General features: G+C 48.6%; 1 long non-coding RNA gene across 1 annotated transcript in view; it reads right to left on the bottom strand.

The window, feature by feature from the left end:
* The window catches only part of LOC146058677 (uncharacterized), a 47086-nt gene extending 35335 nt beyond the window's left edge, over positions 1 to 11751 (bottom strand). Inside the window, exon 1 of the long non-coding RNA XR_014469893.1 lies at positions 11631 to 11751. This is a non-coding gene — a long non-coding RNA (uncharacterized LOC146058677). The remainder of the gene's footprint in view (positions 1 to 11630) is intronic.
* Between the last annotated feature and the right edge of the window lie 309 nt (positions 11752 to 12060).

Genomic DNA, 12060 nt, shown 5'->3' on the forward strand with positions numbered 1-12060 from the left:
ATGAAAAAGGTTAAAACATGAAAAGGGTGACATGAAATTTTCACATAAACTCCACACAGACATAGGCATTCATCCACACTCACTCCACTTATCTAAGAAATAAAGACGCGTACAACTGAATGGGCTTAAAGGGGACGGCTTATTTATTTTGAGCAGGGGCGGCCTATTTGAATCTAACTAAAATTTATGTCCCTGCTCTAACTAAGGTGGCGGGCAAAGAACGGCATGCAAAATAAATAACATTGCTGTAAAATAACAAAGTAATAAAAATAACAAACTCCGGATCTAAGGGCCTCCTGCCCTTAATTGCCAAGGACCGGCCACCTGCCAGCGTCCAAGACAACGGCTCAATTATGAAGCGGACTTTTCAAAAGGGGCCAATTGCCCTTAAGGTCAGGGGGTTGACCTTCTGCTTCTGCCCCTGACCTCGCAAATATCACTAAGGCAGAGCTCACCACTCTGCCCGAGTCATCAAAAAATTGGGCCACCTGCCCTAAACTACAAATGTCCGCATGAATTTACGCTATCCGAAGTAGATGATCGTTAAGGTCCAGATGCGGGCCCACCTGGATCGGTGATGCCCACATCTCGACATCAACCACCAGCTAAGTGTAAATACAGCTCTAATTTAACTACCGTTCTTTCCGCCAAGACAAATAAGCCGACAACAACTAACGAATAAATGCAAACGACTTCTCAAAAACTAATTCTAACTAATAATTGGGGCGGGCGGGAGGGCAACGTTCCCTGAAGCAAGAGACAGAATCTTCTGGAAGCAAGAACATCACCCCATCAATCTCCACCTCTGACCTCAACCAGCCTATCCTGAACCGTCATTCAAATCAGCCAACCCGTCAATCAAGATAAGCCGAACCCCCGGGCCCAGATCAAGTGTGTGAGCTAAGGATTCCTGCCAATAGCCAGGTGAGTTTATGCTGTTTTCAGCCAGACAAGCTGGCTTCTACAGTCTTAAACTCCACACAGACATAGGCATTCATCCACACTCACTCCACTTATCTAAGAAATAAAGACGCGTACAACTGAATGGGCTTAAAGGGGACAGCTTATTTATTTTGAGCAGGGGCGGCCTATTTGAATCTAACTAAAATTTATGTCCCTGCTCTAACTAAGGTGGTGGGCAAAGAACGGCATGCAAAATAAATAACATTGCTGTAAAATAACAAAGTAATAAAAATAACAAACTCCGGATCTAAGGGCCTCCTGCCCTTAATTGCCAAGGACCGGCCACCTGCCAGCGTCCAAGACAACGGCTCAATTATGAAGCGGACTTTTCAAAAGGGGCCAATTGCCCTTAAGGTCAGGGGGTTGACCTTCTGCTTCTGCCCCTGACCTCGCAAATATCACTAAGGCAGAGCTCACCACTCTGCCCGAGTCATCAAAAAATTGGGCCACCTGCCCTAAACTACAAATGTCCGCATGAATTTACGCTATCCGAAGTAGATGATCGTTAAGGTCCAGATGCGGGCCCACCTGGATCGGTGATGCCCACATCTCGACATCAACCACCAGCTAAGTGTAAATACAGCTCTAATTTAACTACCATTCTTTCCGCCATATCAGTTCAACTTGAACTGACCCGCCACCAACCTAATTCCAAATACTCCCTCAACTAAAACTCTAAACTTCTCAATGCGTCTATTAAATTCTGAAAAAACAAATCCATCCCGACTAAAGAGAGATGCACCCCATCTGGCCTATACAGGGTCTCGTTTCTAAAGGATATGGCCTCGTGCCTGACGACCACTCCGCCCTCCGTTACTATAGCCCTGCCGACTACGGAATTGATCCGCCTACGTACCAAATCAATGGCACCCGGATTGAGTGCATCTCTCCAAACCCTCCTAGGTATAATCTCCGACCAGAGGAAACGGCAAAATCTCCATTCTCTGATCAGGTCCAGCAATAAATTCCTAATCTCAAATCGAATATTGAGACCGGAATTATGCGTGAGGTCGTTGCCCCCCAAGTGGATGATGACAAAGATTGGGTAACCAAACGCCCTAACTGACTCCTCCAAGAGACCCCTCAACGCGGACCACCTCATACCTCTACGCCTCAGCCAACGGATAAATCGCGTCTCAGGGAAACGTTCCGTATCCGTGGTTACCTGGGACAAGGACAACCAATAGATAAATGAATGCCCCACCATCCAAATCATATTGGTGTCCAAGCGTTGACCTGTAAGTTGAAATGATATATACTGTTAGAAAATTTGAAATAAATGCAAACATCTGGCAAAATTTTAAAGGGGGGGGCCCGGGAGATTCCCTTAATGGTGATTTTGGAGTTCTATATTAAATTGTTGATAACTAATCGGACTGTGATTGGGTGATCTATTTAAGACTAATTGATTATTTGACCCACTCAAATTATGAATAATCCCTACCTGTTGTTTCTAATTCTATGGTGGAAGGGGGGGGGTGGGTCACCCGATTTGACTTGAGGCAAAAAACACAAATCTTCCACCAGTTGGCTAGAGCCTAATTTAAGACTGGTGATAACACAAAAAATTCCTCAAGGCCCCTCAAACACTAAAGCGTGTTTGGGCGAGCGGCTACTCCTCAAATGGGCTCACTGGACTATGTCGGCCTGATGTATCGCCTAAATGCACCAGACCGCCATCTTCCGAGTGCTCGTATGTCGACCTGAGACCAACCCGCCGCAGCGGCTGCCGAAGCGGCGCCGATACGGAAAGAGTGTGTCCCAAAATCGGCTGGAGAAAGACCCTGATGCACTATACAGCGCCTGAAAACCGACCTGAACTGGAAGTTAGTAAGGGGGGACCCGTCGATATGCATCAGCCAGGCCCCGGGCAATTGGGGCCGCAACTCCACGTAAGCCAGAGCCGCCGCCACCGGACAGATCCGGCGGTCGCCACTCCGACCCAAATGGACCCACTGCCCCCTGCCCGCTACGTCAGTCTTTGAGCGCTGTATCTTGCACCATAAACCGTCGTGGTGCACGTCGACATGGCCGAACAGCATAGGCGAGGGAGATGCCCTGGTTGCGGACACCAGTTCGCCTACTCTGAACGCCCCATGGAAAGCCATGGAAAAGGCCAGCCTGAAGAGTCGAACCTCGTAATCGTTTGAGCAAATTACTCTTAGGGACCTCGAGATTCGACGCAACAGGCCGGCATCAATCGGCCGTCGCCTGTCGGGCAAAACCGGCCTGGCTCTGGCCCATCCCTTTAGCATCCTGGAAAGCATAAAAGACTTGGTGATGTCTCTCTTCCCACCAAGACGCAAAAAGAATGATATGCCTGCCAGAGAGCGTCCAACAAAACTTCTGGACTTACCCTCCGTATACAGGTTCCATACATAGGCATTAATAAGACGCTTAGAGCTCTTACCTGTGCCACCCTGTTCAAGCATGAACTCGTTCCAGCGCTCCCATGAGGCCAGATAAGCTCTAAATGTAGCTGGCGCTAGCGACCGCAGGGCCAGCTCCTCTACTCCTCCAGAGGCACCTGCCATAAAAAAGATGGACATTGTTCACCATACTTCTGGGCTAAAGGCACAAGTTGCCTGAATCTCACCCATTCGAAACGGGACAATGCATCCGCTACTTCATTGAGAACGCCTGGGACGTGCTTGGCTCGCAACGTAATGTTGTTCGCCAAGCACATCATCACCATCCGTGCTAAAATACGCAAAACGGGGAGAGAGGTTGACCTTAGTTGTGTAATGGATTGAACCACCCCTAGGTTATCACACCAAAAGACAACCTCCCTGTTTCCCAGTTCTGAGCCCCAGAGCTCTAAGGCGACCATTATTGGAAATATTTCCAATAATAGCATATTCTTGGTCATGCCGTCTCGTGCCCAAGATTCGGGCCAGGACTCTGCGCACCAACGTCCCGCATAAAATGCGCCGAATCCGGAAGATCCTGCGGCATCTGTATATAATTCCAACTCCGCATTAGCAACGGCTGGAGCTTGCCATATGCATATGCCGTTGAAATTATCCAGAAACATTTCCCACACTTTCAGATCCCTCTTCATTTCTGAAGATAGACGTAGAAAATGGTGGGGTTTGCGAATCCCGACGGTCGCCCGCTGAAGTTTTCTACAAAATATTTTGCCCATGGGTATAACTCTACATGCGAAATTAAACAGGCCCAATAAAGATTGAGCCTGTCTAAGTGTTAACTTAGCAGCCGCGATGGCATAACGTATTTCGTCATGCAACCGGCGTACTTTATCTAGAGGAAGTTTACACAGACCTAGCTCGGAATCAATTTCAATTCCGAGGTACACCAAATCAGTAGTAGGTCCCTCGGTTTTTTCCCCTGCCACGGGAACCCCGAAATCTCTAAATAAATCAAGCGCTGCCTCTAGTAACCTAAGGCACAGGTCAGAATTTGGAGGACCCACTAAAAGAAAGTCATCCAAATAATGAGTAATGCTGTCAGCTCCCGACACTTCCTGCAGGCACCACTGCAAAAATGTGCTAAAGCGCTCGAAATAAGCACATGAAATGGAGCAACCCATGGGCAAACATTTATCTATGTAAAAACCCCCATTCAATTTAAATCCCATGTACTGAAATGCGTTCTTATGTAAAGGTAATAGTCTAAAAGCTGATTCAACATCCAATTTGCACATGAGGGCACCAGGACCAATTTTTCGAATGATGTCTATGGCATCTTCAAATAAACAATAATTAACTGTGCAAAAATCGTCATTGATGGCGTCATTGACAGACGACCCTCTAGGACAAGAAAGATGCTGAATCAGCCTGAACTTCCCCTTAACTTTTTTGGGAACCACCCCAATAGGGGACAAAATTAGTCCCTTAACAGGTGGTGTTGAAAACGGGCCAGCCATGCGACCTAGTTTTACCTCGGCTTCAACTTTTTGTGATATTATGTCAGGATGCTCCATGGCTGAGCGTAAGTTTCCTTTAGTTCCCGCACTAATTGGAGCGGAAACAGGTAATTGAAAACCTTCAGAAAATCCGGACTGCAAAAATCTTGCTCCATCTCTGTCCGGATACCGTTCCAGCCATGGTAACATCCTGACCAATACTATTGGAGTTGGGGCCCTATCCAACGACAGGTGCCGCTGGACCGCGGCTTTGTTTTGTCGTGGACTGAGCCCCACCTCCCCCACCAGTTGGAGGTTTTGAGCAATCCTTGATTGCGTGTTGACCTCCGCATCTGATACAAAGGTGCCGAAAACGACACCGGTTTCCCAGGCTGCATTGCCCATTATTAAATGAGTAGCACCTACCATGGCCATGCTTCGTATTACCTCCCTTATTAATATTATTGTAAGGCCTGCTCCCATACTGTCTTACCCACCCCTTATTTTCAGGAGCCCTAATAGGTGTAGCAGATTCGGCAACTTCCCAGTATAATTCTACGTCTTTCTTGCCAAAATCGTACACCTCCCGGCCATGCTGCTTCCTCCTAAACTCTTCGTCATAGACCCGCCAACCGGGACCGACGTAAGAGGTGTAGAGTTTATGAATAAGGAACTGGTATCTCACCAGGTTCACATATTCATCTGGATGTGTCTCTAAATAACAGGCCGCAAAAATAAGTATGCCTCTAACCCAGTTATTATAACTTCGAAAGGCATCCTCGCTAGCGGGTCCTTTTTTCCTTGCGGCTAGGAGGGCCCGCCTATCTTTGCTTGTTAAAGCAAAGATATCTACATACCGCCCTTTTCTAATCCTATCCCTAGCCCTAGGGCGCAAACCCCGCTTAACAGCGGTGTTCGCGCACTGTACTGCATCGGACTCAACCGATACATTAGAGGATCCGGAGCTATGGGACCTATATTCCCTACGCCTCTTTCGCTTGCGCCTGCGCACGCCGCCGTCCGAAGATGAATTACCTTCAGAAGACGTCGACGCCAATGAAGAATCAGAAGTTTCATGTCTGCGTCGCCTCTTACGAGACTTGGCAGACCTTTTACGCTTAGACTTCTCTGGTGAAGATGAGCGGCGGGACCCATCGCTACCCGAAATGGCATTACCCTCACTAGTCCAGTCTGGATCATTAGAGGACTCACCCGCTTCAGATGCTCCAGCTCTTCGTCCTGCTCCTTCATTGTTGCTACGGCTCGACGACGGTCGGTCCATATCTTGCCGTGAAAATCCTCGACCTGCCAATATAGTATCATTAACGACACCGATAACAGGCACATCAACAGGCGATGGATTTTCCCTCTCACAAATTGCTCTTTCGCCCCCCTGCGCGGCAATGGTAGGCGCTATGGCTCGGGCTATGATGTCAGACACCGAAGCCACTGTAGCCGTAGGAGCAGCACTCCCTTGTCCACCTGGGCCGGTGGTCAGCAAAGGAGCCACTGCGGATACCACCGCCGCGCAAATGGACGTCAGAGTCGATGAATTTAAAGTCACCGTATCTCCGGCCCGATTAGACCCCCTCACTGCATCCGCATAGGAGCGACCAGGCAGTATCTTGTTACCCTGTATACTTACAACACTTTGCCTGGCTGGTTCGTCTGCTAACCTCCTGCGTTCCCTACGCCTCGATCTTGCGTTACTTACCAAAGCCCTATCCTGCGCCTGACCTTGTTGCTCGCTCTCCTGGCTGCCATCCGACGACCCCCTCTGGTGGCCGGATGGACCCTGCAAATTTTGAGAACCACTGCCGTTACTACTGCAAACAGTCGTCCCTGAAGACCCATCGGACGACCTTGAATCGTCCGATGAGTCACTGTTGGACTGCCAATCCTCCATAACGGACTCTAGCATATGAAATTCCCTTTCTGACAATTTATTCCTAAATTGTTGAATAAATAGGTGCCTGTCCATGTTATTTCTAGTCGCGCCACTAGATGGCGCAGCAGGCTCATTATTAATTTCACTGCCAGCATTTTCACTATTATGTCTGCGGCGGCCACTTCTCACAGCAGCCACCGCAGTAATGCTCCCAGTGCCATCCGGCACTGCACCCTTTCCCTTGCCTCGTTTTTTATTTTTTTTTACTTCTGTTGCTAGGGGCGTCTATCCCGTCCCCTAGCGCGCCCGCCATTTTTTTTTTGAACAGGGGGAGAGGGAGCCGGGCCGGGCTGTATCCCGGCATCCCCCTCGCCCACCACATCTAAACTGTTGTGCGCCGTGGTGTCTGCGGCCAGGCGCGACACCCGGCGCTTATTGCGTACACGGGCGGGGGGAGAAGAGAGCAGCGATGGTGGAGAGGGAGCCGGGCCGGGCTGTATCCCGGCATCCCCCTCTCCCACCCCGTCAGCTGCGTGCTGAGCCGCGCATAACGCTGCGGCACGCGACCCCCGGCGTCTACTGCCTACCCGGGCGGGGGGAGGAGAGACCAGCGACGGTGCTGCTGACTGAGCACCGCGCGATCTCCCCCGCTGCCCGCCGCCATTGAAATTGGCTGCACGCGGCGTCGCGGATTGAGCTCCGCGACGCCCTGCACCAGCCATGGAAGTGCTGGGCAAAACTTGTGCAGGGGGAAGAACCCTGGCGCCCACATTTCTTCTGCGCGGCGAAGGGGATAAGCCCCTTACATCGCCGCGCACCGGAGGCCTGGCCCTGGCCCTAATATCAGCCTCATCAAGGCTGACATATCTAGTGGGAGCCCCCACAGAATGCTTGGGCCTGGTAGACATTAGAAATAGAGGGGATAGAAACAGGTAGAAAAGAAAGGAAAGGTGACAGAAAGAGGAGGTTTAGTATCTAGAGAAATATAGATGGGTGAACAAAGGTTTTTTAATGGAAAACACAGCAATTAAGTTCAGAATCTAGCTAATCAAATGAATCTTTGTACTTAACAGTCCAACGTTCCCTGAAGCAAGAGACAGAATCTTCTGGAAGCAAGAACATCACCCCATCAATCTCCACCTCTGACCTCAACCAGCCTATCCTGAACCGTCATTCAAATCAGCCAACCCGTCAATCAAGATAAGCCGAACCCCCGGGCCCAGATCAAGTGTGTGAGCTAAGGATTCCTGCCAATAGCCAGGTGAGTTTATGCTGTTTTCAGCCAGACAAGCTGGCTTCTACAGTCTTTCTTTTGGTGTCAATGTCGACACCTATGCATGTCCCCTCGCATGGCTTGCTTCACTTGCCATAATTCGAGCCAGGTGCCTCACTCTGCTACCTGTCTGGGAACTTCTGCACTTGTGTCGACCTTTTGACCATGTCGACCACAAGCAGGTTAACCGCATGGTGACATATTGATTGTCGATGTAGACATTGTCGATCTACCATCCAGATACCTGCTCCAATAATTCCATCATTATTGCTGTTGTCACCAAGGTCATTGTGCGCTGAATATTGCTGTGTGCTTTTATTTATTTTTATCCTTTCATTACTTTCACTTCTGTGGTTTTATATGTATATATGCTTATGCAAGAATAAAATGACCTATTTGATTCAAGTACTTTTGGAGTGCGGCGCTATATACTGGGGAAATATATGTACAGGTTGAGTATCCCTTATCCAAAATGCTCGGGACCAGGAGAATTTTGGATAACGGATTATTCCGTATTTAGTAATATTAATATTTCAATGATGTATCTTGCATTTATGTTGTACATATACATCAAACACATGAAATAAACACAAATATATATTATTTGTGCATAAAACAAGGTTTCAAAACATGAAACAAAGTTTGTGTACTAACTCAGGCACTGAATTTAAATGCCAAGCAATCATTGTCTTGCACTTATATAGTGCCAGTTACATATCATGTCCTCAGTAGTGCTGTTACAGATGTCCCCAGTAGTGCCGTTACAGATGTCCTCAGTAGTGCTGTTACAGATGTCCCCAGTAGTGCCGGTTACATATCATGTCCTCAGTAGTGCTGTTACAGATGTCCCCAGTAGTGCCGTTACAGATGTCCTCAGTAGTGCTGTTACAGATGTCCCCAGTAGTGCCGGTTACATATCATGTCCTCAGTAGTGCTGTTACAGATGTCCCCAGTAGTGCCGTTACAGATGTCCTCAGTAGTGCTGTTACAGATGTCCTCAGTAGTGCCAGTTACATATCATGTCCTCAGTAGTGCTGTTACAGATGTCCCCAGTAGTGCCATTACAGATGTCCCCAGTAGTGCTGTTACAGATGTCCCCAGTAGTGCCAGTTACATATCATGTCCCCAGTAGTGCCGTTACAGATGTCCCGAGTAGTGCTGTTACAGATGTCCCCAGTAGTGCCAGTTACATATCATGTCCCCAGTAGTGCCGTTACAGATGTCCCGAGTAGTGCTGTTACAGATGTCCCCAGTAGTGCCAGTTACATATCATGTCCTCAGTAGTGCTGTTACAGATGTCACCAGTAAGTTTTTATCAAAAAAAATTTTGGTTCACTTTCTGGAATGTATGGTTTTCGGAATAATTCGGATAACGGATATTCGGATACGGGATACTCAACCTGTATATATTTCAGGGACATGCTGGTCAGAATGGATGTGACCAAAAGGACAAGACCACAAACACGAACCAAACCAGGTGGCTGTTACAAGTGTGTAGGCTGCACAACATGCAGCTGCATGATTTCTGGTAGGGTCTTTTACCATCCGCACTCAGGTATAAAATACACCATCCATACACCCTTGACATGTACCAGCACATACGTGGTGTATCTCATCAAATGCCCATGTGGCCTATGCTATGTGGGTAAGACTATCAGGACTCTTAGAACCAGGATGGCCCTTCACCACTCGGCGATCAAGGCAGCATTAGAGAAAAAGGACAGTGAGCAACCTGTTGCTTATCATTTCAAGGAGAAACATAGCTTGGCTACTCTGTGCAACATGGCTATAGACCAAGTACCTGAGGACATACGGGGAGGCAACAGAGGAAAAAGATTGCTCCAATTGGAGACCAAATGGATCCATGAACTGTGAGGGCTCAATAAACAGATCTCATACAGGGGGAAAATCTCTAAAGCAGGAATGCGGTAAAAACCCCATTATCGGGATTTTTACCGCATTTTGATATGCCGCAAAACCCGCACGGCGGGTTTTAGCTGCGGGGGTATCACCAGCAAAAGTTGGCGATACCCAATAGAAGCCTATGGGCTTCTTAATGCACCCACGCTACCCTGAACGGACCCCCGCCACCTCGCACCGACACCACCCCCTCACCTGTGTTCAGGCAGCACAGCGCAGTGCTGCCTGGACCTGTGACCTCCTCCTTCCTGCACTGTATCCTCTTCTGGGTGCAGGGAGGAGGAGGAGAGCCCACACACGCATGCAGCAGCAGCCCCGGGTAATGGAGGGAGGGGGGAGCCGCCGGGACCTGCAGCGCATCGCCTGCAAGATCGCAAAGGAAAGCTCTTAACGCAAGAGCTGTCCATTGCCATAATTATCGCATATGTTAGAGCATATGCGATAATTAGGTCTGCGGTAGCCCGCGTTGTGCGGCGAACAGGGGGCGCGGATGTTACAGCATTCCGCCCATTATGTGTTCCTTTAATAATGCTATAGATCATGCCTCATTGCTCTCCAGCACCTTAAACATTCCATCTATTTCTTTTATAAAATTATTTTGTCTTTCACTAATGCTATATCGTGCACTTTCTCATGTATAGTTGTATATTACACCTTGTTTATATATTTTAGACTTTTTTATTTAGATAGTCTGTCACCTATTTCACACTTATCACGTTCAGACTTTTTTAATATGTGTATTTTTTGCAGTGTTTTATCCGGGTTCCCTTGGCAACAAAGACACTAACACGCTGAGCTGGTCCCTGGTAACCGGCCAGGAGGTCGCCGGAGTTGCTAGGGACGCTGCACGGATGGGACGCACTGACGTGTCAGTGAGATGACGCACTTCCGGGTCACCGGGGACGGCGGCTGGCATCATGTGGTATGCTAAGTGGACCCCCTCACCACTATAGGTATAGGTAAGAGTGTAAGCCTTCTGATTTTGTCTTGCACCAGATGTTTTGCTTTGAAAAAGGGAATTTAATCCCGAAACGTTAGCTTATCTTAGAAGCTGTGTCAGAGTCTTTTCTTGTGAAGTCCGCGGGAGTGCCATCGTTGTCATTTGGTTTGCATATGTGCTCTTGTTGGTGGGCTTGTTCCAAGTGGGATCTTTTAGGAGTGCCGGTCTTTGGAAAACGTATATATGTGTGTGTGTGTGGGGGGGGGGGGGTGGGGGGGGAGGGGTGTTGTGCAGTGAGAACTACAACATTATGAATATTGTACCAAGTGTTTACACAAAATAGTGATGTGCAATTAATAAAGATACAATAACAGTACAAGAAGGTGCAAGTAGCTGCAAAGCTTTCAAAGTGCTTTGTTTTTCCGACAAAGCTAGGTTCCTGTAAGGAAGCTGGTAATACAAAAAAACTGTGAAGCTGTGACTAGTGGTGATTTAGCCACATCTGTCCCTAGTCTGGACCCTAACTCTATTATCCCCCCTCAGTGGTCCACTGGTGCCTGCGGGCTAGTCTTCGCCTGTAACCGCCCCAGCTGTAAGGGCGACTTAGGTCCGCCCAGACTCCGTTGCAGCATGGATTTATGTTGGAGACACGGCAGCAGAGGAGACCGTGAGGTGACAAGAGGAGAACTAACTGAAACAACAAACAATACAAAACAGACTATAATACAGGGACTGACAGACTGGACATAAGTACAAAGGCAACAATGCCAGAAGGTGATACCGGATTAAATGAGCGTGGCCAAGTTGTCCTATGTGGACTGCAGCTCCCTGACAGACAGACGAGACAGCTGTAGTGACGCGGCTCAGCACGGCAGGGACACCAGGCTGCAGCTTCACAACCAAATGACAGGACTATGGCAGAACTCTACAGGAAAGGACTACACAGGCTGCAGGACAGGAAACAACACTGTACAGACAGGATCTCTCAGGACTGCGGACCAGGAACAAGACTGAAACCAGACTCTATAACCAGCACCCAGTGCTGGTGTGAACCATACTTGCCAACTTCTCAGCTGGGCTTTGCGGGAGAGAGCAGTTTGTTATAGGAAATAGGGGGCGTGGGGAGCTCACAAGCATAATTTGGATAGCTCCGCCCATGGCCCCACCCCATTTACGGCATGCAAATGGGGCGGGGACATGGGCGGAGCTAT

The sequence above is a fragment of the Crinia signifera genome, chromosome 2, assembly GCF_055691185.1.
Source record: "Crinia signifera chromosome 2, ASM5569118v1, whole genome shotgun sequence".
Classification (NCBI taxonomy): domain Eukaryota; kingdom Metazoa; phylum Chordata; class Amphibia; order Anura; family Myobatrachidae; genus Crinia; species Crinia signifera.